Below are 27930 nucleotides of genomic sequence, written 5' to 3'. Positions count from 1 at the left end.
GAGAGGGAAAGCTGTCAGTGCTTTGCAATAGCTCAGGAGTCACAGTCACTTTATGTGTCAATGTGACATGTCTAGACATAACTGGCTTTATTGTTTGGATCTGCCTTGGAGATGGGGCATTGAGTGCCTTCCGGACAGGTGGTAGGTATTAATGAATGAGATGGTTGCCATGCAGATAAACTAGGCTGGCAGGGAGAACAATTAAAATGATCTTGCTGCAATGCCAATGTTATTTTAAAATTTAATCATGCTGTAGGGTGGCTTAATGGGAATTTCTTTTCCATAATAAAGAAACCAAGCCAGATGCCAGTGCTGTGAATGAGCGTCTATCCACACGACACAAAGCAAAATGTTGTTTTGGTGATGAATCACGTTAATTCATAAATGTAGACAGTAAAGCAGCATAATTCAGAACCCAAGGTTGGGTTTTCTCACTCGGATTTAAGTTTGTACTTTAGCGAAGCCAACCCAGTAATTACAAAATATCTTCACTTTTACTGTACAGACTCAGCCTAAAGAGGATTATACAAGGGTGAAAGAGATACAAACACATGGGAGAACTCTAAGAAAGCAATTGATCAACTTTTAACTTCAAAAAAAAAAAGAAAATAATCCTAATAAGCAGTAACTTCTGATCATAGTAATTAGCGTGGTCCTAAGTGGAATACGTGGAGAAGGCAATGGCACCCCACTCCAGTACTCTTGCCTGGAAAATCCCATGGATGGAGGAGCCTGGTAGGCTGCAGTCCATGGGGTCGCTAGGAGTTGGACACGACTGAGCGACTTCACTTTCACTTTTCACTTTCATGCATTGGAGAAGGAAATGGCAAGCCACTCCAGTGTTCTTGCCTGGAGAATCCCAGGGACGGGAAGCCTGGTTGGCTGCCGTCTATGGGGTCGCACAGAGTCGGACACAACTGAAGTGACACAGCAGCAGCAGCAGCAAGTGGAATACGGGGTTCCCAGCTGGCTCAGTGGTAAAGAATTCGCCTGCAATGTGGGAGATGTGGGTTCAATCCATGGGTCAGGAAGATCCTTGGAGAAGGAAATGGCAACCCACTCCAGTAGTCTTACCTGAAAAATCCCATGGGCAGAGGAGTCTGGCCGGCTACAGTCCATGGGTCCGCAAAAGAGCCGGACACAGCTTAGTGACTAAACAACAACAAAGTAGAATAAAAATTACTTATCTTTATTAGGTAACACTGTTAGTATAAGACTAACTGATTTTTCACTTTTCAGTCTGGGCAAGTGAGTAGGAGCACAGAGGCTAGTATCTTTCCCTATAGAACAGGAGTCCACAATCTGTGCATGTCCTGAGGGCAAAGTGTGGCCTGCTGATTGTTTTCATACAGTGCATATGTTTAAATAATTACTACATTTTTAAATGATTTTTAAAAATCAAAAGAAAATAATATCTTATGACAGGTAAAAATTACATAAAATTCAAATTTGTGTCTGTACATTACAGTTTATTGTAAAACAGCCACAGCCAGTCATTTATGTCCTTACTGTCTGGGGCTGCTTTTGCACTACAGCCGTTGAGTTGAGTAGCTGCAACAGAGACCACACAGCCGGCAAAGCCTAAATTATTTACCATCTGAAGATTTGTAGAGAATGGTTGCTAAACCAATGTCCTAAAACCATCCTGCATATTGGCGTGCGTTCTCAGTCATATCTGACTCTTTGCGACCCCATGGACTGTAGCCCACCAGGCTTCTCTGTCCATGGGATTCCTCCAGGCAAGAATACTGGAGTGGATTGCCATGGATTCTTTACCACTGTGCCACCTGGGAAGCCCTAAAACTATCCTGCTGAGATTCAAATCCTGCTCTCCACTGATTGGGTGGGTATTCTTGAGCAAGTTAGACTTCTTGTTCCTTAACTTCTTCATCTGTAAAATGAGAATTACATTAATGCTGCATAAGTTATTTGTGAGAACTAAGTAATTTAAATGTGTAAAATGTGCTTAACATAGTAAGAATTCTATAATCATTATTTGTCATTGCTATTACATTTTGTCTTCTAAAAAGTTCAATGATTACATATTATGCAGGTCTGGAAATTGTTAGGAGAGTCTTTATTAAGTGAGAAAATAATTGAAAATGCAAACTTGATTATAAACATACTGTTTTATGTAAGTTCTGCAAATAACAATGCATAGGAAAAAATAGTATATGTGTGTTTATTATTTATGCCATCACTCAGAAATGTTCTTAGCCAAAAATCCTAGTATAATTTTGAAGACCATTGATCAAGATTGAAAATATAGTTAGGCAAAAACAGTTGCTTTGGTGCATTGGCTATATTCCTTGGAGATTGGATTAAGGCTCCTGGAATTATTTCCCTAATAAAATACATAATTAGGTATTGATTACTTGGCTAAAACACCAGCTGCAATTTAAACAGTTATGATCAATTGTATCCGCTCACTGTGTTACCTTAAATATTATAAAATATAGAACAAGTGCCTTGAAAACTAAATATATTTTAATTTCAAAATTTTGCACTAGAGGGCTTTAAACAAACACTGTTCTATCTCGAAGCAAATTTAATATAGGTTATAGCAAAGTAAAGGTGATGATAGAATATAATGGTCCACATAAATAAGTCCTTTGAAATTATTAATGAATGGAAAGTTAAAACTGGAAAGAGAATATGAATACAAATGTGAAGAAAGAATTCAAATGATAAATCAATAAAGAACATAATTGGTAAATAAATGAAAAATTACTGTTTTTCATGATTAAATTAATTCTGATTAGCATAAGAGATATTTGCTTATGGACTGGAAAATATCTTTCCTAAGTGATGTTAGTGCTGGGTACAATAATCATACAAAAGATTGATGCAATGTTTCCTGGAGACCGTATTGTCTTCTATATGTTTTATACATATCAACTCAAGTCAACCTCAGAACAACCATCTAAATTCTGTATTATTATTAAAGATATTCTAAACACTAATTTACTAAAATAGAAATGAGCGCCCCAAATCACATATCTAGTTGGAGACAGAGCGGGCATTTGAGCCCAAGCTGTCTGGCTCCACAGTTGCTGCTTCAAACCACTATGCTACTGGTAAAATGATATGGATACACTCATACTTTTTCAGAGGAAAAAATATATACATTGTGAGTTAAGGACAGGCAAAGAGGGGAAAAGATGGTCTCCATTGATTTCCTCTTCAACTTAACCCCTTCTAAGAGAATATGTGCTCTTAATTTACAGTTTGTCCTGGGTCAATGGTAAATATGTTTTCAATGATATTTTTAAGACAATACAGCAAAAGTCTTGCCAAGACATATAGTAGTAGTTTCTGTCAAGTCAGACATGCTACACAAATATGCTCAGATTTAGGGTCAGAAGAGCAATCATGAATTAAGGTTACAAAAGAGTTTTTTGTGTGTTGATATGCACAAGATTGGAGGGACAAATATTTTTGGAGGATTTGCCAAGTTCTGAGAGCTTAATGTGTGTGGACTTATGGTAACCTCATAACTCCATGAATTGAGTTATTAACTCCACTTAAAAAAAAGACAGCTCAGATTAGCTGAGTTATTTGAACTTAACTAAGTGGCAACCCACTCCAGTACTCTTGCCTGGAAAATCCCATGGGCGGAGGAGCCTGGTAGGCTGCAGTCCATGGGGTCACACAGAGTCGGACAGGACTGTGTTGTCACTTTCACTTTCATGCATTGGAGAAGGAAATGGCAACCCACTCCAGTGTTCTTGTCTGGAGAACCCCAGGGACAGGGGAGCCTGGTGGGCTGCCGTCTGTGGGGTTGCACAGAGTCAGACATGACTGAAGTGACTTAGCAGTAGCAGCAAGCTCACACAGCTAGAAAATGTCATAACCTGGTTTATCTGAACCCAAGATCTCTATTCTTTCTGGACACAGCATTGCCTGCTCTCTAACGATTATTATTTCACTTTAATCTCTATACCAAGAGGAAGTGGAATTCTGATGTGTGTTTTTGGGAGCTAGGGTATAAAACCAGGAGAGTGTGAAAGGAGGAACAAATGCAAGAGCTGGAAAGAGCATAGGAACAGAAAAGGGAGACGAGAGCCTGGATAAAAACTGGGGTCAGGAAATAAGAGCTCACAGTTGGCGTTACATGTTCCTTTAACATGACATGTGAACAGACAAGATCAAAAGGTTGAAGACAAGAAACATTGCCTAAAATTTGTATTAATATGTTGGGAAGCAGCATAGAATGATTCTTGTCATTTGAACCACTTTATAGCTAAAACCTGATGAAAATATACAAAGAGAATGAAAATAAACACCCAGCCACTAGACAGAGCCACAAATAGGAGGAGGATGCAGATTTTCAAGAAGGGGTAAGACTCCAGCATGTGGTCAGAGATGGCTCATTAGTAAGTCAGGCTAATGGTGGGAATCCTGCCTAGTCAGTACAACTGGGAGGCAGGCCCAACCAGCAATCAGTGCCAGAGAATCTGGCATGAGTGGCCAGGATCCCATGATGGCAAGAATTTGGGTCCAGATAACAGAACAAGAAGAACCAACTCATTGAAAAAGAACTTGATGCTGAGAAAGATTGAAGGCAGAAGGAGAAGGGGGCAACAGAGGATGAGATGGTTGGATGGCATCACTGACTCAATGGATATGAGTTTGAGCGAGCTCTGGGAGATGGTGAAGGATGGGGAAGCCTGGTGTGCTGTAGTCCATGGGGTCTCAAAGAGTCAGACACAGCTTAGTGATTGAACAACAATAAGAGGTAAATTAAATTGCAGGTTGATTGTTACAGCTCTCTTAAGACATTTTAATAAGCTCTGTCCATATACAGTGATGTGTCTGGACATATCTCTCCCACTAGACTAGGAACTCTTAGAAAGTGGATGCTATGATTTATCCATCTTTAAGTACCCAGACCCTGACACTGTAGATTTAATATAAATATTTTATGGAGAATGGGGAAATGAATGAAAAGAATTAATTAAATGAATTTGATGGAAAACCATTTACTATGATTGAGTCACAGAATCCAGAATAGTCTTAGCAGTCAGGCTGGCTCATTGCTGAATCATAAGAGCTACCAAACCAGACCTCCTACGGGTCTGTTGACTAGGGTCAGAGCTGTTGCAATGGCCTTGCAGGGCTGGGTCCTCAAGTGGGGCAAGTGGGGCTACTGGGCCACAGTAGTAGGATAGGAGGGCCCTGCAGGTGGGGAATCAACCTGTGGAATGTTGCCAGTTAAAGTCATTGCTTAACTGTAGATGAACAAACTGGAGCAAGTTCAGAGAAGTGAGGGCACAGTGGTGCGGGCATAGGAACCCATACTGGGAGTAGGATAATGAAAAAGCTAGGGCCATATATCTAGAAGACAGAATAATTTGTGGAGATGGTATAGCTCACTTCAAGAAGATTCTTTTCTGCCTAATATTCCAGGGCATACCTGAGACCAGTAAGTGGAGAACAAACAGGTTGACTTCACTTGCTATTAGCATGCATAAGCCCATAGCAGGGAAATTACAGGTGTCATTCCTAAATGGATGAGAATTGGTGACATTGACATGTGGAACCGCATGATCTCTGAGGTCTTTTCTTATCCAGGGTTCTGTACCTCTGATTTCTCATGTTTTGAGGATGCTCATCAAAATCTCAGAAAGACAAAAATCATGTTTCGGAACAACTGGAGAGAGAGAGAGAGGGAGAGTGGGAGGCAAAGAGAGACAAGAAAAAGAAAGAAAAGTATATGGCATCCAGAGCTGGAGTGTCTTTCTGCAGTTTTTAATCTGGATTCAATGAATATTAATAAGGCTCTCATTCTAAACAGTGTAAGCTTTCCAGAGCTTTGTGCCACTTCACTGAAGTAACATGTCCCTTATGTTGCTCTTTAACTAAAAAATTCTGAATCTCAAATTTCATCCATCCATGTAGTAGTCATACTTTCACTTTTGAAATACTAATTTGCTTTAATGATCCTACTCATTACCCCCTTATATCTATGAAATAGTATGTCATACAAACTAATTAGCTGATGCCCCCATGACAAATATCATCCCTCCCTCTCAATCTCAAAGCTAATTTTAATTGTCCAGAGTCACACTGAGTCAGCGGCAGACCCAGTACGTGAACTTGGAACTCTGACATCCAAAATGGGTGCCCTGCCCTTTAAGTGTAAGGATGATGCCTGACAACAGGATGTGACTTGGTGACTTTTGTTTTCTTTAGATGATGAAGCTGTATATAATCACCAGCACTCTATGACCCAATCATTCATTCATTCATTTATGCACTATGCTCTGCAAGTACAAGAGGAAAACACTATTCAGTTCAGTCCAGTCTCTCAGTCATGTCCAACTCTTCACACACCCATGGACCACAGCACCAGGCATCCCTGTCCATCACCAGCTCTCGGAGTTTACTCAAACTCGTGTCCACTGAGTTGGTGATGCCATCCAACCGACTCATCCTCTGTTGTCACCTTCTCCTCCTGCCTTCAATCTTTCCCAGCTCAGGGTCTTTTCAAATGAGTCAGTTCTTTGCATCAGGTGGCCAAAGTATTGGGGTTTCAGCTTCAACATCAGTCCTTCTAATGAACACCCAGGACTGATTTCCTTTAGGATGGACTGATTGGATCTCCTTGCAGTCCAAGGGACTCTCAAGAGTCTTCTGCAACACCACAGTTCAAAAGCATCAATTCTTTGGCGCTCAGCTTTCTTCACAGTCCAACTCTCACATCCATACATGACTACTGGAAAAACCATAGCCCTGACTAGATGGACCTTTGTTGACAAAGTAATGCTTTTTAATATGCTGTCTAGGTTGGTCATAACTTTTCTTCCAAGGAGTAAGTGTCTTTTAATTTCATGGCTGCAGTCAACACTGCAGTGATTTTGGAACCCCCCAAAATAAAGTCAGCTACTATTTCCACTGTTTCCCAATCTATTTCCCATGAAGTGATGGGACCAGATGCCATGATCTTAGTTTTCTGAATGTTGAGCTTTAGGCCAACTTTTTCACTCTCCTCTTTCACTTTCATCAAGAGGCTCTTTAGTTCTTCACTTTCTGCCATAAGGGTGGTGTCATCTGCATATCTGAGGTTATTGATATTGATTCCAGCTTGTGCTTCATCCAGCCCAGCATTTCTCATGATGTACTCTGCATAGAAGTTAAATAAGCAGGGTGACAAGATACAGCCTTGACGTACTCCTTTTCCTATTTGGAACCAGTCTGTTGTTCCATGTCCAGTTCTAACTGTTACTTTCTGACCTGCATATCGGTTTCTCAAGAGGCAGATCAGGTGGTCTGGTATTCCCATCTCTTTCAGAATTTTCCACAGTTTATTGTGATCCACACAGTCAAAGGCTTTGGCAGAGTCAATAAAGCAGAAATAGATGTTTTTTTGGAACTCTCTTGCTTTTTCCATGATCCAGCGGATGTTGGAAATTGGATCTCTGGTTCCTCTGCCTTTTCTATATCCAGCTTGAACATCTGGAAGTTCACGGTTCATGTATTCCTGAAGCCTGGCTTGGAGAATTTTGAGCATTACTTTACTAGCGTGTGAGATGAGTGCAATTGTGTGGTAGTTTGAGCATTCTTTGGCATTGCCTTTCTTTGGGATTGGAATTAAAACTGACCTTTTTCATTCCTGTGGCCACTGCTGAGTTTTCCAAATTTGCTGGCATATTGAGTGCAACACTTTCACAACATCATTTTTTAGGATTTGAAATAGCTCAACTGGAATTCTATCACTTCCACTAGCTTTGTTCGTAATGATGCTTCCTAAGGCCCACTTGACTTCACATTCCAGGATGTCTGGCTCTAGGTGAATAATCACACCATAATGGTTATCTGGGTTATGATGATCTTTTTTATACAGTTCTTCTGTGTATTCTTGCCACCTCTTCTTAATATCTTCTGCTTCTGTTAGGTCCACACCATTTCTGTCCTTTATTGAGCCCATCTTTACATGAAATATTCCCTTGCTATCTCTAATTTTCTTGAAGAGATCTCTAGTCTTTCCCATTGTACTGTTTTCCTCTTTCTTTGCACTGATCACTAAGGAAGGCTTTCTTATCTCTCCTTGCTATTCTTTGGAACTCTGCATTCAAATGGGTATATCTTTCCTTTTCTCCTTTGCTTTTTGCTTCTCTTCTTTTCATAGCTATTTGTAAGGCCTCCTCAGACAGTCTTAGCCCCTACTTTCCCTGAGCCCAAAAACGTTTCCCAAAATTTAGAAAAGATGTCCAAGATCATAAGTTGAAACATGAGTAAAAATAATTTTCTAGGTGGGGGAAGATTTAGCACATAACTAGACACATTTGACAAAATGTCTAGCTTTTGTGGCAAGGTATTTATGTTATTGCTCAGTCCCTTATAATAAGACACAACTATTTGTGACCCCATGGACTGCAGCTCATCAGGCTTCCCTGTCCTTCAACATTTCCCTGAGTTTGCTTAAACTCATGTCCACTGAGTCGGTGATGTCATCCAACCATTTCATCTTCTGTTGCCCCTCTCTCCTCCTGCCCTCAGTATTTCCCAGCATCAGGATCTTTACCAATGAGTTGGTTCTTCAAAACAGGTGGGCAAAGTATTGGAGCCTCAGCTTTGGCATCAGTCCTTGCAATGAGTATTCACGGTTGATTTCCTTTAGGACTGACTGGTTTGATCTTCTTTCTGTGCAGGGGACTTTCAAGAGCCTTCTCTAGAACCATAGTTTGAAAGCATCCATTCTTTAGCACTCAGCCAAGGCATTGTGATGATGCTAAATGGAGCTCAGGTTGAAGAATTGCCCCAGCACATTCTGAATCACTAAAAATTTAAAGGCCTTTAAACTGCATGAGAGCTCAAATTCTTAAGCCTTCATGACACAACTTTTTTTTTTTAATTATGTATTTATTTATTTTTGGCTGTGCTGGGTCTTCATTGCTATGCCAGCTTTTTCTCTAGTTGTGGCAAGAGGTAGCAAGTAGTTCTCTATTCTTTGTTGCACTGTGTGGCCTTCTCGTTGTGGTGGCTTCTTTTGTTGTGGAGCACGGGCTCCAGGCTCTTGGGCTTCAATAGTTGTGTGACATGGGCTCAGTAGTTGCAGTTCCCAGGCTCTAGAGCACAGACTCAGTAGCTGTGGGGCATGGGCTTAGTTGCTCCTCGGCATGTGGGATCTTCCCAGACCAAGGACTGAACTCACATACCCTGCATTGGCAGGGGATTCTTTACCTCAGAGCCACCAGGGCAGCCCCATGGCACAACTTTTCAGTTCAAACGACTTTTGAGTTTTTATCATATGACAGGAAAATTTGCATGAGTGCCACTATATCCCCAAATAACCCACAAGGAATATACATACAGTCAAGAATCTCTCAGACCCCAAAAGGCAGGAACAAACTGACAGAGGTAGGATGGAACCCAGAGCTCTCGGGCTTCAAAATCCATGGTTTCTTCACTCCTCCCAGCTATTCCCCTTATAGCAGGTTAACTACAACTGAAGTGGGGAAAGTGCGTCTCCTGAAGTACTCGGGTTTAATGCTGTCTGATTGTAGTGGTTAATGTGGTCAACTCTGGAGGCCCACTGGGAGTGTGCTCAGAGCTTTGGGGCCACTCCAGGGGAGTGCATCTGTGTGCTGAGCAGCCAGGTTCTACTAATGGCTGGAGGAGATGGAGACTAAGAGGTTGTTTGCTTTGTATTGGTACATAGGAGACAGAGGCATCCAACACCTTTACAGTAATCTACATTCAAAGGGGACATGTTTGAAGGGGATGTGATCTAATTAATACCTTTGAGTTTTGTAAGACAGCTCGACCCTGTGGAAAGGGTGAGAGTGGGTCCAGGGGAGCAGGCTAAGCCAGCAGTCGATGACCTGGGTTTAAGTCAAGCTCTGCTGGGATGCCAGCCAGCTATAGGCTGGTTCTTTATCTATCCCTGTGCTGCTGTTCAGGGAAGCCACTCGACTGCATTAGGCTTCAGGTTACACAATAGACTTAAATGCATGGGAATAATCTGATGGCACCTTGAAATAAATGCAAACAATGCAAAAGCATTACACAAACCCTGGAGCATTATTTTTCCTTTAATATTTTAAGATTGTCTGTCAGATAGGCTTGTCAGATAGGAGCTCGGGAGGGTCTATTTTCCATCCCAGATCCAAGCACGTGCTGTAGTCTGCACTGCAGCCCACCTGTGCAGGCATGCCAAGTTGCTTCAGTCGTGCCTGACTCTTTGTGACCCCATGGACTGTAGCCTGCCAGGCTCCTCTGTCCATGGGATTCTCCAGGCAAGAATACTGGAGTGGGTTGCCATGCCCTCCTCCATGGGATCTTCCCAACAGAAATCGAACCCTCATCTCTTATGTCTCCTGTATTAGCAGGCAGTTTCTTTACCACTAGCACCACCTGGGAAGCCCATCTACCTCCATATATGCATAGCTCATAACTAAGAATAAGACTTAGTTATCAGTATTTTCCATCTGACTGCATAATTATAAGAATTGATTAGAAAGTCTCTTTTTAGTTCATTCATATCTCCAGGGTAGACAGAGACTGAGGCAACTATAATTGCAGAGGCTAGAGAAAGCGTGAGGCTTTGAATTGGTGTATATAAAATGAAAAGAAAAAAAAAAACAAAACAAAGTTGTCCAGTTAAATTAGTGTGAGTTTTTATTCACTTGTTTGTGATTCTCTATTATAGCCTTGGAGACTCATAAACAAATTTTCATGTAATCTACTTTTTCTCTTTCTCTCCACATGTGCATAAGGATGAAATTGTTATAAGGATGAAATTTCACAAACCAAAATTAATCTCCTAATATGTATTTATTCCTAATGCAATAACTGGCTAGAACATTGGAAGATTATTTGAGCCATACAGTGTGATCAAATAAATATGCAGGGACCTAAATTGCAGAAATGAAATCTTGACGTCTAGAAACTTCCCTCAAGATGTGGCTTAAAGAATGAATCATGGCCCAAGAAGCATAGAGAGTCCTAAGTATATGGCAGAATTTGACCCTATTTTATTCTTACTCATACTTTGTAGATTAAAATAGTATTTTAACTTGAAATAAACAAATATATGTATCTTGTTTATTTCTCCCTACCCCCCAAAAGATAAGAGCAAAATAAAGTTATCTTTAGTGTGCAGCTGCTCCCGGAACCATCAAAAGATAACACCGGTAAATAATGCAGCCCATAAAAAGCTTTGAAGTCCACAAAGATGTTCTTCCTTTGCAAGAGGTGGGGCAGCAGCATTAAGTGAACAGAATGAGAAACAGTAAAGCCCATCATCTCTAGTGACGGTCTATGCATCTATCCACAACACAACGTTCTTAGAAATATGAGTCCCATTATTTTAGTTGCTCTGCTCACCATAAATCATTAATTTAGCAAATACAAATGGGGTTTTACCCTGAACTAGGCAGGTGGGTTTTAATAGCAATATGAGCACAGGGGAAGCAAGTTTGTCTCTCCAGGTAAGTCAGGGGTTTCTTAAAGGAAGTGATGCTTTATGTGAGCCTGATGATCAAGTAAACAAATGTGGACACATGTTCCAAGGAGAGGGGGAACATGAGTAAAGTCTTTTTCAAAAATATTTGTTTATTTATTTGGCTGTGCTGGGTCTTTTTCCAGCACACAGGATCTTTAGTTGTGGCATGTGGGATCTGGTTCCCTGACCAGAGATCGAACCCGGGGCCCCCTGCATTGAGAATGTGGAGTCTCAGCCACCAGGGGAGTCCTAACATGAGTAAAGTCTTAAAGATATACAAGTGCATGGGAGACTAAAGTAATGGGTAAAAAAACTCCAGTGTAGCTAGAGCATAAGATACTTAGCAGGGAAGGGTAGAAGATGGTGCTGGAGAAATACATGGGGATAGAAAAGTTCATATTGGAAGCTAAGGAATTTAAGCTTTAACTTGAAAGCTGTGCACAACCATTGGAGGTTTCTATACATGAGGGTGACATGATCAAAACAGTGAGAGTTTTGTTTATTTTATAAATTTTGTTGAAGTACAATATAGATAAACTATAGGTTATAGAATAAGTGTACACTTGTAGAATTGCACAAAGTGAATGCAGCCATGCGACACAGTACCAGTAACCAGTAACTATCTAACCAGTAACCAAGTAACCAGTAATCCTGTCAAGACACAGAATACTGTCAGCTCCACAGAAGACTTCCCACATTCTCTTCCTATCATTGATAGCCCCTCCCCCTCCAAAGGTCACCACCATTCTCCTAACTTCTAATACTATTGATTAATTTTGTTGGTTTTTGAACTCCATATCAGTGGAACACCATGGTACATGCGTTTGATTCCTTTTCCTCACTATTTGTAACATTTATACATATTGTGGCAGAATTGAAGTTTATTCGTTTACATCGTTGTATTGTATCTCATGGTACTAATATGCCACAAATTAACACTTGTAATATTGAGAGAACCATTTGGGCTATTTCCAAATTGAAACTATTAACAACGCTGTTATTAGCATCTCACACATCTTTTGGTATATGCTTTCATTTCTCTTGAGTACATACGGAGTGCATTTACTGGGTCAAATGGTATGCCATTAATCAGCTCTAGTAGATACTGCTGAACATTTGCCCAAGACCTGTTCCAATTCACACTCCCCCCAGCAGTCTATGTAAACGCCCAGTTGCTCCACCACCTCACCAATCTTGGTGTTGTCCTTTTCATTTCAGCTTTCATCCATGTGTATCGTAGTATCCTGCAGTGTATTTTGAACAGTGGGGTAGTGGAGAGAGACTAGAGGTGACCAGTTAGAGAACTGTGGAAGAAAATCAGGAATGAAGCATTGCAAGCATGGATCCAGGACAGTGCCAGTAAGAAAGTAACACCCTCTTTTGTCACCTGTCATGCACACCCAGATGAAAGCGTATGTGTAGGAACTCCACAATTCTGTGTGAAATGCTTCTCACCGTCTCATACATACCTGCACTTTCTACCTTCAATAAGATAATTTCCGTTTATATGAAATCCTTAATCCCAAAGCCCTTTCAAACGAAGTAAAAGAAATGCAGCCCAGTCCATGTCAGTTAGCAGAAGAGAGAAAACAAAAGGCCCAGGAGTGCTTTTCCCACCAGCCTGGTCAGGGCCAAGAGGCAAGGCTTGCCAGGTTGGGGAGCGCCTGCCTGCACCCTCCCTTTGCCTGCCTGCACCCCAGGCAGACTTGTGCCCAAGTGCCAGCTCTTCTTCAGACATTCAGGAGGGTGACAAGGAGCTTGTGGGGAGACCTAGGAGAGAAACTGCACCCAGCTAAGCCCCTTCACCAGGGCAACTGGGTGAGGACAAGGTGAGTTCAGCCCAGGCACCTGACTTGAGAGAGGGGATGTCACTGTCCTCTGAGTAGCTTGACTAGTGATGATCACTTGCTACGGCAACAGAAAGGGTTTTGTTTGTGAATTTTAACCTTCAGTCCTCGGTGCTTTAAGACAGTTTTCAGGAAGTTGGCAGGCCATAGAATTTAGGAAACCACTTCAGAGGCCAGGGTCTGAGAGGTGTCAGAGAGGCAGTCTGCTCTTGGACCACACCCTGGGCTCCTGGGCCAGACCAAGGCAGCAGCCCCTCCCGTTGGTTCACTGTTCAATAATTTCCCTACCATCAACTTCAGAAACCAGTTCTGCTGGGGCACAGCTCTTTACCACCCACACAGAGGGGCATTTCCCGAGCTGATCCCTGACACTTGGTGTCCTGCAGGGGGTCTCCTTGGGAAGGTCTCAAAGGCAGCCCAGTCCATGTCAGTTAGCAGAAAAGAGAAAACAAAAGGCCCAGGAGTGCTTTTCCCACTAGCCTGGTCAGGGCCAGGAGGCAAGGCTTGCCTTTATATTTATTTTATAAAATAAATAAAATAAAAATTACACTATTTGGAATTGGAATAGTGAAGGAAGTTCATAAATGTCTTTCCTACTGGACCATCTTACAGAACTGGAGGGTATTCTTTTTTTAGATGCATGTAAAAGTAAGCTTCTTCTCTCTTTCTTTTTTTTTTTTTTTTTGTTAACTTCTTTCAAAATGTATCTCTCAGTCCATTGATGTGTTTTTAGTTTTCCTTGTGATCGCTAAGTAATTTGAACTCTCAAGTCTGTACCTTATATTCTCTCAGCAAATCATCTCCTTTCTCAAATCTGCTGCTTTTCCTTCTGGGTTGCATTTCCCATCTCTACTAATAGCATCATTTTGCCCCCAGTCACCGACTCAGAGCCTTGGGGCATCTTTAATCCCTGCTTCTACCTCCACCCCTGCCCACATGCTCCATCCAAGTTCTCTCACATCACATCTCACCTTCCTGCTTCTACCCTTCTGGCTCAAGTCCTCCTGCCTGGGAACCTTGTTAGTCCCCAGGCTGGAGTGCTCACTTCCAATGTCACCATTCTGATTGTCTCACTGCAAGTTCAACCTTCCATATACATGCATAATTTATTTTCAAATTCTTATATTTATAAATGTCAAAGGTTCTCCAATGCTTCCAGAATAAAATGCAAACTCTGTTACATTACCTTCAAAGCCTTCTGAGTAAATGCTCTAACTCACCCTTCCAACATTTTCCACTTCTCCTCATAGGTACTTTAGAGTCTGGTCCAATAGGCTTCAAATTATATACATTTTTGGAACCCTAGTGTTTATGGAAATGCTATAGAATCCATGTCAGGAACTAACAGTGGGAAAGGAGATGCTGAACAGCTAAACTTCTGTCTCTAATTTTATTATATTTATTAAATTTAATATTTATATGATACTTACTGCATATAACTATTATACTTAACTCTTACATACAAAAGTTCCACTGTTTTAAGAAAATAGTAATGAGTTGTAAACCACCACTCTCCTATAACTGCAAACTTCAGAGAGAGCTCTGAACATCTGACCCCAGGTAACCATCTTTCGCCACTGTACTCTCCAGAACTGCCTGAATTGCCCTTCATTCTCCCCACTCTGTTCCATATCTCCACATCAGCATCTCTTCTAACCCCATCTTAAATGCCTGTCTTCCATCACTAATGCCAGAGAGGCCCTTTCGGTTTCAACTCTGGAGCCCTGAAGGAGAGGCTGCAGAAAAGCTCTGTATGTTGGCAGGTTTCTATTATGGTGCACACAGGGATCACAGGCAGGCAAGCTGGAGAATCCCCCCAAAAACTCAAAAAAAGGAAAACCTCTTTGAAGCACTCTGCCTCTCCACTGAGGCCTCTCTACTTCTTTCAAATGAAATTCTTATGTTATCAACAGAGAGGCAAACTCTGTGGTCAGAAGGCTCACTCATGTGGCCATTTCCAGCCAATCACCTTAGTTTCTATCTATGACTCTACTTTAACTCCTCATACCCATCACCCTTTTGGGGGAACATCCTTTGAAAAGAGATTCTTACCCTTATTATAAACTTTCCCCCCCCATATGTGCTCTCAGCTATGCCCCCCCACCCATTTATCCAGCCATCTTTCCCGCCTATCTTCCATAAATTCACCCAGAACCCTCCGTCTCAGTGTTTTGAACTAGAAATCTTCACACTTGGTTGAATTCATGTTTTTGATGGAATAATTTCAAAGACTCAAATATCAAGTTGAATTAGGGAAGATATCTGAGGTGCAAACTGGTCAAGGGTTAAGGAAATTCAACAGATAAAAAGGACTGAGTAGGAAACTAAATGAAGAGCCAAAAGGAAATGAATCAAACCTGTGTTGGACAAAATTGAAGACAAAGCAAGCAAAAACCCTAGGTATTCTGGAAGCCAAGACAGTAGCATGAGACAGGAAAGACGAATATCTGAGCCTGATGCTAAAATGGGGGCAGCCCAGTCTCAGTCTTTTCCATGGTTCTTCTGGGAATGAGAAGTTCTTACCAACAGATGTTAAAAGGAATGGCAAGGACTTAACCTGGTATAACACCAAGTGTGGTAGCAGCAGGAAGTTCTATAATTCTTACACTACTTAAGTGAAAAAAAATATTTCCCATAGAGGCAGCATATGATGTCATTAACTTACTTCATTCAGAAAGATTGTGTTCAGATGTTATTAGACTCCTCATACAACCACGAAAATAATGAGAAAGGCAAAGATATTAACATGCAGCTAAAGCCTTGTCTGTATACCCAAACCAATGTGATGACTTTTATTGATAATCAGTTGAAGTCCAGGGAGGAAAAATGGTTACTTCATTCAACAAGCATGCACTGATCAATTAAGTGATGCATTAAGAAACAGTTCCATAAAAAATGGTTGACATTGTGTCTGTCTCACTGTATGTTTGTCTATGTATTCAATCAAAACTAGGAAATGTCAATAAAATAACAAGCCTTTGGCTATCAGGCCAGCCAGAATGCACTTAGATGCTCTTGATCTATGACTTCTAAGGGCCTTTGGTCTTAAAAACAAGGGACCAGAGCAAAGATTTGTTTCTAAATCCACTCTTAGGAAAAATAATGAAAATAACACAGTCTGGAAAAGATGATGCTCTATGTGTGCATACGTGTGTGTGCACTTGTCCCACTAGGGGTGAAAGGACACCAGAGCTCAGAAATGAATCACCACCTCTAGAACCGAAGCACCTGCAGCCACTGAGTCTAACTTCATTTCCGTGGAAATGAGGTGGTTCAGCCATGCACAGAAATTAAAGTGTACAGGGGAGGAAAGCGCTAAACACAATATGAATTGCAATAGAATCTAAAATGCCAGTGGTTCTATTATTGTGCGCTTTATGCGATCATGAGGCAAAACAGTCTGGGTAATGAGAGGTCATGACAGCTAAAAATCAGACCACTGAAAATAGAGTGGAAACAGTCCATCTGGAAAAGGCTGGCATCTGTATTCCAGGAAAATGGAGAGAAATAGAGAAATCTTCTCAGAAATCTATTGTTTCAACAAAGAATGCCCTTTTAAATCAGTAGGGAAATTTCTGCTACAAGAACTTGTGTCTAAATCTCCTTCTACATAGACTCTGATCTTCTGACTTTCCGTTGAGTGAATCAGCCAGCTGTGTCTGTGCCATTCTTGGGAACATTCTTGGCTATGGCAAATGTGATCAGCACGGCCACGAAATAAGAGGCTGTGGTTAAATAGTGTGTAGGAAGCCTGCCGAGGAAGAAAAGATGACCCGTTAGGGCCAACAATTACCTAAGGCTTTAAAAATATTAAATATTACCTAAGGAGCCCTGGTCCTCCCCCAATAGCCTGCATATACTTAGGGTGAGGCTAAAAAAGATTAGAGGGACTTTTCATGAAGACAACTTATTATTCTGAGGACCCTGAGGGGAACTGGGTTTAAGTAGGAGACGCCATGACTCCATGCAGACTTGGGAAGATCACTCAGGTGGGTTGGATGGCTTGCAATAGGAAAAGAAAAGACAGACAGTTCAGGTAGTTAGTGTATGTGTCCCTGCTCCCAGACAACAAAACCCTCCTGTTGCTCTCTGGCTACTCAGACCCAGTTCCGTGGTCCTCTGCCTCCTCTGAACTAAGTGTCAGGCTTTGGTTCAGAACTGGGGATCATAAATTGGAATTCTACAACAGTGATTTGAAACCAAGTGTGATCAGGCATGGGGGTTATGTCTGCAAGGGAGCACAGGAATTTCTTAGCAAAGAGATTTCAAATTACATCAGCAACTGACTGGGCCCCCCAACACCTCTGCACATCCCCTATACACACCTGGAATTCTGGAACCTCCTCTTGGAGAAGCCTGTATCTTTTTTGCCACCCTCACAAGGAGGATTCAAGCCATGACCAGCTGTGAGGATGATGGGAGTGTCATTTGCTCAGGTGTGACCAGAGGCAGGAGAAGACTGAAAATCAGTCAGCTGAATGTGGGGTGGTGTTGCTCTGCTCCCTGTTTTGAAGCCCAGAGAATAACTTATTCCATGTGGGCTATTGTCTTTCCCCCATTCTAAACAGCATTTTAGGATTTGAGGAAGAGGAGTCAAAGGATGGTTATCATTGGTTAACCAGTGAATTCTATTAAGAGAGGTATATGATCCTGATTGTGTTGCCTTTCAATAGCTTGTGAAAACAACAGGGGAACTATGAAAGTAATTCACAAAACTAATTTACCCGCTTTGACTAACACTCTGTCTGTAAGCCCATCTGACTCCTATTTCTGTGTCTTCTCCCGCATCCCCTATTTCTTCTTTTCAGGTATTCCTTCCATCTCTTAATCTCATCTTTCTCTTCATCTCTACCTATTCTTCACAATGACTTGCCTCTTCATCCAACTAATAACCATTTGAATAGTAAAAACAATAACTAAAATTTTTCTTTATATGAAATTATCAGGTGAAAATATTCCAATTTAGACTCCAGAACATTCTATCTGCCGATATGGAGATGAACTGCTTATGTGTACAAATTCTCACTGTCAACCAAAAGAAAATAGAAAAAGAAGACTTTATCCAGGGTCTTAAGAGCTGCAATTCAGGGATTCCCCTGGTGGTCCAGTGGTTAAGACTTCACCTTCCAAAACAGACGATGGAGGTTTGATCCCTGGTTGGGGAGCGAAGATCCCATATGCTCTTGGCCAAAAAAACAAAAACCATGGAAGCAATATTGCAACAAATTCAATAAAGACTTAAACAAAACAAAACAAAAAAAGACTTAAACAAAAAAGAATTGCAATCCAAGATACACAGATTTGGGTAAAACCAAAAAGAGTGTCCCAGGGAAGAGACAGGGTCAGGGGTTTATAAAGGCAAAAGCCAGGAAGTTGTGCTCTGACACAGGAAAGAAAATATTTGTCCTTAAGGGATGGCTGTCAGGAGTTTTTTTTAAGGTAAGTTCCGATAGGTATCTTGAGTTCCTGGCAGATGTCCTGGATGCCTTTCTTAGGAAAATATGAGGTCAAAAGGACAGATTCCATCCAGGCTGAGACTGCAGAAATCACACTCTCTCAAGGGCCTCCTGGCTCCATTTTAGAGAGCTCCCTTAGCAATACCTAGTTCATTTGTATTTTATTTTCACATCACAAAGAACAGATGACTGAGTAAGAAATGAGTATACTGTCCATTCCCAATATGATTCCACAAATGGAGATGGAAGGATCCATTCTCTTTTTACTTCCTAAATACATGTTCTTCTCTCTTCTCTGTGTGCCTCTGTGTATAGTTCACCATATTTAAAAAATTCTTATTTCCCACTCCCCTTTCAATTTACCATCATATGTATTTCAGCAATTTTGATATATGATAACATTTTACTGTTTAATTCACCATCTTTCTCCTGTGTGGAGATCATCATACTGAGTTACAGGGCATAATTTTTTACAAGTTTAGACTCTTATAAAAGTCTTCTCTGTCCTCTGCAAGATATAGCTTCCCTTCCCTCCCTCATTCTGTCCTGTCAACGTCCTTGCCATTATTCAAGACCTAGCTCAAATCACACATTCTCTAAGAAATGTCCCTAAATCTTCGAGTCAAAATTAATCTTTTCTTTCCATTTATTTTTATAGCACTATGGACTTATATTTTTTACTCCCCCTTCCATCCAGTCATGCATTCACTCACTGTTATGAACTGAATCATGTCTCCTTCAAATTCATACATTGAAGCTCCCATTGTGACTACATTTGAAGACAGAACCTTTAAAGGAGGTAATGAAGGTGAAATAAGGTCATAAGGGCAGGGCTCTAATTCTATAGGACAGTGTCCTCCTAAGCAGAGGAAGAAACATGTGGTGGGCGGGGCATGCACACAGAGAATGTGGTCATCTGCTAGCCTAGGAGCGAAGCCTCAGGAGAAACCAAATCTACCAACACCCTGATCTTGAACTTGCAGCCTCCAGACTGTGAGAAAATAAATTTCTGTTGTTTTAGCCACCCAGGATGTGGTGTTTTGTTATGGCAGACCTAGCAAACTAATAGGATTATCCAGTGTTCACTGTGAGCTTACTGTACCTGAGGCCTCTTCATCATGGCCCCTATAGGACACAGACTGCTCAGCAGGAGTTATACCTATGCATGAGACTTCTCTCCCCTGCCCAAAAGCAAGTTCTTTGTGGACAGGTCTGACTCAGAGCTGAGCACAGCCCTGTGGTAGACTAGAGCCTTACTCATCTGCTGAACTCAGATGAAACCTGGCTCAAGATACACATGGACTCTGGGGAAGAGACAGGCGTTCAGTTTGACAGCCGACATTCCCTTTCCTTGGGGCGTGTCTCAGCCCCTTCTCTGAGTAGTCACATTGCACACTTCTATCTGACATTTTCTGCCTGAGCCCTCCTGACACCTGAACTAAGAAGTTTCTGGGCTCAGGGAGTACATTATGATGAGGTTTTTGGCCATGGCCACAGTTACTAGCTTTGCCTCCCACCCAGTTCACTGTCAGCCTAAGAAAGTCAACAATGTTTTATGTCCACTACTTTTCCTCTCATGCACACCTTGCTTTCCTTTGTACTAATTCAGTTTGTTTTCTCATTTGAAAACGAAGAAACAAGATGTATAAAAACCCTCTCTCTTCACCCCTTTTAGCTTTTTACAGTTGACTGTGAAAGACTGTCCAAGTTCAGGAAAATTTATTTTTGCCATTTAAATAATCTAATCTTCACAAACCTTTTAACACTCAAACAAAAACCATTTAAGGCACAGCAAGGTAATTAATATTGAAAATAGTCTTCACAGGGGATCTGCATACCTACCCGCCCACACTTTGCATTTGGAGGAAGTATCCAGTTGTAGTTTTAAGTTGAAAGGTTTGTCTCACCAACATGAATTCTATTTTAATAAACCTTTCTTTCCACGAACTTTACAAATTGATTAACTGGCCAAATACTAATTAAAAATGCATTAGGAAATGGTTTGTATTCAACAGCTTTGCTAATATTCTTGTTAATGTTTTCAAAACCCACTGAGTCAGAAAATCAACACCATGGAGTCTCTTTCTCTGCTGCAGTCTCCCTCGTACTGTACAAACTCAATGGTGTTGATGGGAACTGCCCTGGGAGACGAGAGCCGAGCCAGGAGGAGGAGAGAAGTCATTATCTAAAGGCCAAATGCCACTGGAAGCATTACAAGCAAATTCAAGATGCACACAAGCATGAAAATATCCCTTCCCCTAGTATTCACCTTGACTTCCACAAACTGAGAGCTTTCAGTGGAACTGGAGCAAGACTGATAAAAAACCCTGCCTAGTAGGAACCCCCTGCCTCCCCCTTCCTGCTACAAACACTGTTCCTCCCTGACCTCTCTCTGTGCCAAAACCTTTTTTTCTGCCAGAGAGACAGTTCCAATTCGTCTGTCCCTGAGGCAGAAGTTCTTACTCTGAAGTTCATGAGCAGGCTTGTGCAAATCTATGAACTTCCAAAACTGGGAATGTATGAACATATTTCTGGAAAGAGGATGCATAACTCTTAACAGATCTTTAAAGATATCTATGACCTTAGAAACATCAGAAATAAGAAAAATCTCTTCACCCCACAGGATGCTCTTTTCTCCCTTACTACACTCCAGTTAAACTGGCTTATTGCTTTTCACAGACAAGGTAGGCAGTGCCTTCTCCCCATCAAGTCTCTGTGAACATGTGTCCTCAGTTCAGTTCAATTCAGTTTAGTCACTCAGTCATGTCCGACTCTTTACGACCCCATGAATCGCAGCACACCAGGCCTCCCTGTCCATCACCAACTCCCGGAGTTCACCCAAACTCACGTCCATCGAGTCAGTGATGCCATCCAGCCATCTCATCCTCTGTCGTCCCCTTCTCTTCCTGCCCCCATCCCTCCCAGCATCAGAGTCTTTTCCAATGAGTCAACTCTTCACATGAGGTGGCCAAAGGACTGGAGTTTCAGCTTTAGCATCATTCCTACCAAAGAACACCCAGGGCTGATCTCCTTCAGAATGGACTGGTTGGATCTCCCTGCAGTCCAAGGGACTCTCAAGAGTCTTCTCCAACACCACAGTTCAAAAGCATCAATTCTTTGGCGCTCAGCTTTCTTCACAGTCCAACTCTCACATCCATACATGACCACAGGAAAAACCATAGCCTTGACTAGACAGACCTTTGTTGGCAAAGTAATGTCTCTGCTTTTGAATATGCTATCTAAGTTGGTCATAACTTTTCTTCCAAGGAGTAAGCGTCTTTTAATTTCATGGCTGCAGTCATGCACTCCAAAATCTGCAGTGATTTTGGAGCCCCCCAAAATAAAGTCTGACACTGTTTCCACTGTTTCCCCATCTATTTCCCATGAAGTGGTGTGTCCTACACCCAGAATATTCTCCACGAAAAGTGAAAGTGAAGTCACTCAGTTGTGTCCAACTCTTTGCGACCCCATGGACTGTAGCCTAACTGGCTCCTCCATCCACAGGATTTTCCAGGCAAGAATACTGGAGTGGGTTGCCATTTCCTTCTCCAGGAGATCTTCCCAACCCAGGGATTGAACCCAGGTCTCCCATGTGGTAGGCAGATGCTTTACCATTTGAGTCACCAGGGAAGGAGAATATTCTCTACATCTGCAGCCTAATTCTCTTACTCATCCTTTGGATATTTGCGTAACTATCAGTCTCACTGCCTCCTCCTCCACATTACTCCCCCTCTTTTCTTTCAAGACACTTATCACAGTCTATAACTTAATATCTGTGTAATTATATGACTACCATTTTGTCTCACATTAAACTGTAAGCTCCATAAGGATAGGAATCATGCCTGTCTCCTTCAACATTTTATCAGAACTTAGAACATTATATACAACTCATATTTTCTGTGTAGATGGAAAATGCATGAATAATAAATGAATTAATGAGTATCCCAAACCCTACTTTTCACAAAGCCTCCTATATCTAAACTGACTTATGCAATCTTAATTTTATGAAATTCTAAGTTCTCAAACACATAGAGAGTGACACCATTTATTTGAACACCGTTTCTTATCACCTGCTATTTCATCTAAGTAAGTGTACTCAGCTGACCTAAGAGTTCTTTGGGATGGAGATGGGCCTTACTCTCCTTTCATAGCTCCCATCTCACTTGGCTCATTGTTGCGAACATATTAGCAAATAATCAGATGCTGTCTGATACCCCAAAGTAAGTCAGCCAAATATAGCTCAGTCTGTTCCACACTAATTTACAGTAATGATAAAGAAAACATGAGACTTGCCTCCTCCATGATCATCAGTTTCCTGAAAGCCTGGCTTTTCCTTCTCCCCTAGAACACATAGGGTGGTACAGGATCCTCAGCACATTCAGCCAGCTCTACAGAGGCTGTAACATGTAGCACAGGACTAAGCAGTCAGTAGACATATTTTCCAGAGACCTTAAAAAAGGTTTAAATAGGAAAAATATTAAGACCAGTCTGAGTTTTCTTACCTCCTTTGCTTTTCCTGAGTTGCAACTTCGCCACTTGACTTCCCTGGTGGCTCGGTGGTAAAGAATCTGCCTGCAGTGCAGGAAACCCAGGTTTGATCCCTGGGTCAGGAAGATCTCCTGGAGAAGGAAATGGCACTCCAGTTCTCTTGCCTGGAAAATCCCATGGAGAGAGGAGCCTGGCAGGCTACAGTCTATGGGGTTGCAAAAGAGTTGGGTGTAACTTAGCAGCTGAAAAACAAACTTTCCCACTCAGAAGACTGAAGAACATCACAATATCCCCCACAGGGGCACCTGACTGGGCAACCTTTGGGGCGCCTGGCCCTGCGTCTTACAGCTATATTTGACTCAGTTAATTTGTATCACTCAGTCTTCGTGCTCCAACAATGTGTTCTTCTCAGTTAGAAGCCTGTGATATGAACTACAGGAATAGTCCATATCTTTCTCACTTACTTCCCAGCTTCTGTTCATGTTCAAGACAAACCTATATACTTAATCTGGCAGTAGACTGACGGATGGGTAAATTCTGGACAGGTTAGGAAGAGAAGGATCAAAATGGATTACTGTGCCTGGATGCCCAGAAACTCAGGCAATGGGCATATTTCATAACTCAATCAACAAGGACCTGAAGGCAGCATTTGTCCTGTATCATTATTTATGATCAACAAAGCAGGGGCAAAATGCACCGAGTTTGTGAACCAGAAGAGATCCTGTTTAATACCCTGAAAAGATATTAAGATATTATAGCAACTATAAAGTCGGTATTGTACTTGCGCCTTGGGATGTACCATGCATTCAGAACTAGAACAGGCAATGGTACACCTCCTTTGGGAGGTCATGATATTAAACTGTGTGTCTTTTTATTAAGGTTGGCCACATTTCTATCTAGGAGAGCAAATAACAGCACCAATTTCCAGGTAGAACATCAAACATAAAAATTCTGCAGGTAGCGTACTGTTTTGTCACAAAATTGCCCTAGTATAAACCCCGTGTATTAATTTGCTTGTGCTGCCAGAACAAGATGCCACAGATGAGAAGACTTGAACAACAGAAATCAATTTTCTCACAAGTCTAGAAAAACTATGACTTGAACTATGAGTTCAAGATCAAGGTGTCAACAAGTTGGCTTCTGAGGCCCCTCTCCTTGGGTTGCAGATGGCCACCATCTCACTGTGTTCTCACACGGTCTCCCCTTGGTCTATGTGCTGTCTATGTCCTAATCTCTTCTTCTTATAAGGACATCAGTCATGTTGGATTAGGCCCCACCCATAAGACCTCCTTTTACCTTAATTACATCTTTAAAAGCCCTGCCTTGAAATACTCACATTCTGAGGCATTGAGGCTAGAAATTCAACACATGAATTTGGGAGAGACACAGTTCAGCCCATAACACCCTTCTTCCTTGGACTCACATTATCTTCTCCTAACCAGTCTCTCCACACCTTCAATCCCTTCCCCATCAAAATCATACTGTGGTCAGAAATCCTTCTTAAACACAGTTCTGACCTCCTCATGCCCCTGCTTGAAAAGAAATTAAAAACATATTGCCTGAAGACAATGGAATGAAGTCCACCCTCTAGCTACACAGTGTTGTTTCAGGTTCCAGTCTCATGTGTGTCTCTTCCATTTCCCAACTAACTGAAAACCCCGCCTTCTCTGTACAGGTCTCTCACTTTACAGCTTGTGGGCAGGTCCTTTGATCCAGACTTCTTTCTGTAATACCCTGCCCTCCTCCACCTCCATCCCAGACACATCTACCCCAAACATCCTCCACCACCACCACCCTCCAGCATCACTATCATCCATGCCATCTTTCTAAGTCCAAGTTCAATTCATTTTTAGAAGAATTCTCAAATTCTTCTTTCTGAAGGTATTCTCAAATACCTTCTTCCAGGTAAATAATGTATATCTTGATACCTCCAATAGAAAGCAATAGAAGCAATGTCTCCTTCCAAACTCCTACTCTAATCAAATTAAGGCAACAATAGAATATAGAAAAAAAAATATGTTCTCTTCCTTGAAGACAGGATCTGTATTAATTTCCTGAGGCTTCTATAACAAATTACTACAAATTTGATAGTGTAAACAACATAAATTTATGCTGTTCTGGAGGCAAGAATTTTGAAACAAAAGTAATGGCAGGGCAGTGCTCTCTCTTGAGAAATTAGGTAAAATTAGTTTCCTTCCTTTTCCAACATCTGGGGCTGTTAGCATGCCCCGACCTGTGTCCACATCATTCCAATCCCAGCCTCCTCTGCTGTCTCCCTCTGTCTGTAAAATCTCCTTCTGACTTTCTCTCATAAAGACACTTTGGTGGGTTTAGGGCCCACCCACATAAATAACCCAGGATTCTCTCCTCTTTACAGAATTCTTAACTGTATCTGCAAAAATAATGTCATAGATTTAGGGAGTTAGGATATGGGCATTTCTTTTGAGGGTCATCATTCAAACTACTATAGAATTCTCAAGTCTGATCCCAACTGTATATCTAAACTGTATCTAACAGTGTCTTATATAACAGGAGTGCAACAAATATTTATGGTGTGGATGAATAACCAGTAAAGTAACCTGTTAGTTCAATCCTAACCATCGACAAATTGTTCATTGAATGAACAAACCGTTAGTCTGAAATAACACAATCAGTGGATTGATTTAGTGTTGCCAAGATAAAGCTTTTAAGCATCCCTGATGCAGCACTGAAGAATTGATGCTTTTGAACCATGGTGTTGGAGAAGACTCTTGAGAGTCCCTTGGACTACAAGGAGATCCAACCAGTCAATCCTAAAGGAAATCAGTCCTGAATATTCATTGGAAGGACTGATGCTGAAGCTGAAACTCCAATGCTTTGGCCACCTGATGCAAAGAACTGACTCATTGGAAAAGACCTGAAAATGGGAAAGATTGAAGGCAGGAGGAGAAGTGGACAATAGAGGATGAGATGGTTGGATGGCATCACCAACTCGATGGACATGAGTTTGAGTAAGCTCCAGGAGTTGGTGACGTACAGGGAAGCCTGGCATGCTGGCCCGTAGGGTCACAAAGAGTCAGACACGACTGAGCAACTGAACTGAACTGAACTGATGCAAAAATGAAATGAAAATAATTGGTGGATTCTTGGTATAAATCTCTAAGTCAGATAAATTACTTATTGATAATTTTTACAGCCTTTTAAATTTTTCGTCTAGACACTTTTCACTCTTTAATCAAAGAGAATTTTTTGTATGTTTTCATTACTGTTTCAGTATATTCTAAACACTTTAGTGCCAAGAATCTTGAAATGTCTGATGACATTATTCTTATACAAAACAAAATAAAATCGACTCATACTGTTTTAATTCCACATGTTTATGAACATTTCTTACAGAGCACCAGATTTGTATATTCCAATAGTAAAGTACAGATCATTAAGAATTTAAAATATAGCATCATTTTGCATGAATTCATCATTTATTTTGTAGGCAGATATTATAAATAGCATATATTACAGCTTACAGTGAATATTTTAAAAAATAAATAAACTTTTATTTTTATTTTAGCATATCTACATTTTTACAATATAGAAAAAACCTTTTTAAAATAATACCTTATGAGTGGGCAACAATTTATACCCTTCAACTATATTCTTGTGTTAATTTATCCCATTAAATCACTTAACAATCCTGAAAGGAAATTAAAACCCACTTTATTCAAATACCTAATCACTAACAAGGTTCCTTTCAGAATGTAGTCTTGTAATGATAAAATCCCTTTCACAGAGAAGAAATATTCATCAGAACAAGTAAAGATAAAGAAAAATTTTTCTAGAGTTTCTTAAAATCCAAGATCTCTCCATTCTGTCCCAAGATAAAAAGACATGTGACCCAGAAAAAAATCAGTGGAAAAGTTACATCTTTGCATCACTGAATAATGACTTCTAGAGTTTCTGACAGAGTCTTGGGAAACCCAAGGGCTCAGACTTAGTTGTATCTCTAAGGGGCTAAGTGACTTTTCCAAAGTCACAGGGTTCTTGGAGAATCAGAATTGGAATCACCTGATTTCCAGTCCCATGAGCACACAAGGACAGTCAGAATCTGCCATAGACTTCAAGGTACATCATCAGTATATTACAGGGAGCAAGCAGAAGATGAGATTGTATAGTTCTTGTGTGTTATTTGGGTTCAGGAAGAGAAGAAATGAAGGTGTGCTGAAGGTGGCTCCTTTCAGCTGCAATAGTCACTTGTTAGTATCTCTTCAGCTCTGTGTTCGCTGGTGTCAGATTGGTAGACTGAGTGGTCAGAGTGGGAGAATTTATACCATGAGATTAAGCCTTTATTGGGGGAGGGGAAGAAGCTAACCACTTGTTAAGTTTTATCAACTCACCACTGCTAAACCCTCTCTTTCCCACCTCTGTAAGAGCAGTATGTACCTTTGTTTCCCTGGCACCACACGCATCCAGCCTGGGATGCCATTGTGTTGCTTTTTCTACTGTTAGCATGGTAAATTGCTATTCATCTCCCAAGTTTCAGCTCAAAAAAGTCCTCTCCATGTCTCTCTCACACACATATACATGCCCTCTGGTGTAGTCTTCTTATCGTCCCTACACTCCATAAATACTTCCACAAGGTCAAGAAAGATTGGATTGCAAACATGTTATGTGTCTATCCCCTCTTACACACACACACCATACTGTGAGCCTTTGA

At 41.2% G+C, this 27930-nt stretch overlaps 1 long non-coding RNA gene across 2 annotated transcripts; it reads right to left on the bottom strand.

Annotated features, from left to right (window-relative positions):
* LOC129644912 (uncharacterized) lies at positions 1–24453 on the bottom strand. 2 transcript variants are annotated; one of them, XR_008711046.1, is made up of 4 exons: positions 24319–24453; positions 23255–23445; positions 1075–1152; positions 1–990 (listed from the first exon to the last, which is right to left on the bottom strand). It is a non-coding gene; the product is annotated as an uncharacterized LOC129644912 (long non-coding RNA). The 2 variants fall into 2 exon arrangements; XR_008711047.1 differs by lacking the exons at positions 1–990; positions 1075–1152 and adding an exon at positions 23058–23149.
* Positions 24454–27930: the final 3477 nt, after the last annotated feature.

The sequence above is a fragment of the Bubalus kerabau genome, chromosome 2, assembly GCF_029407905.1.
Source record: "Bubalus kerabau isolate K-KA32 ecotype Philippines breed swamp buffalo chromosome 2, PCC_UOA_SB_1v2, whole genome shotgun sequence".
Lineage (NCBI taxonomy): Eukaryota > Metazoa > Chordata > Mammalia > Artiodactyla > Bovidae > Bubalus > Bubalus kerabau.
Note: the sequence above shows the minus strand (reverse complement) of the source record. Positions and strands in the feature narration are given on the sequence as shown.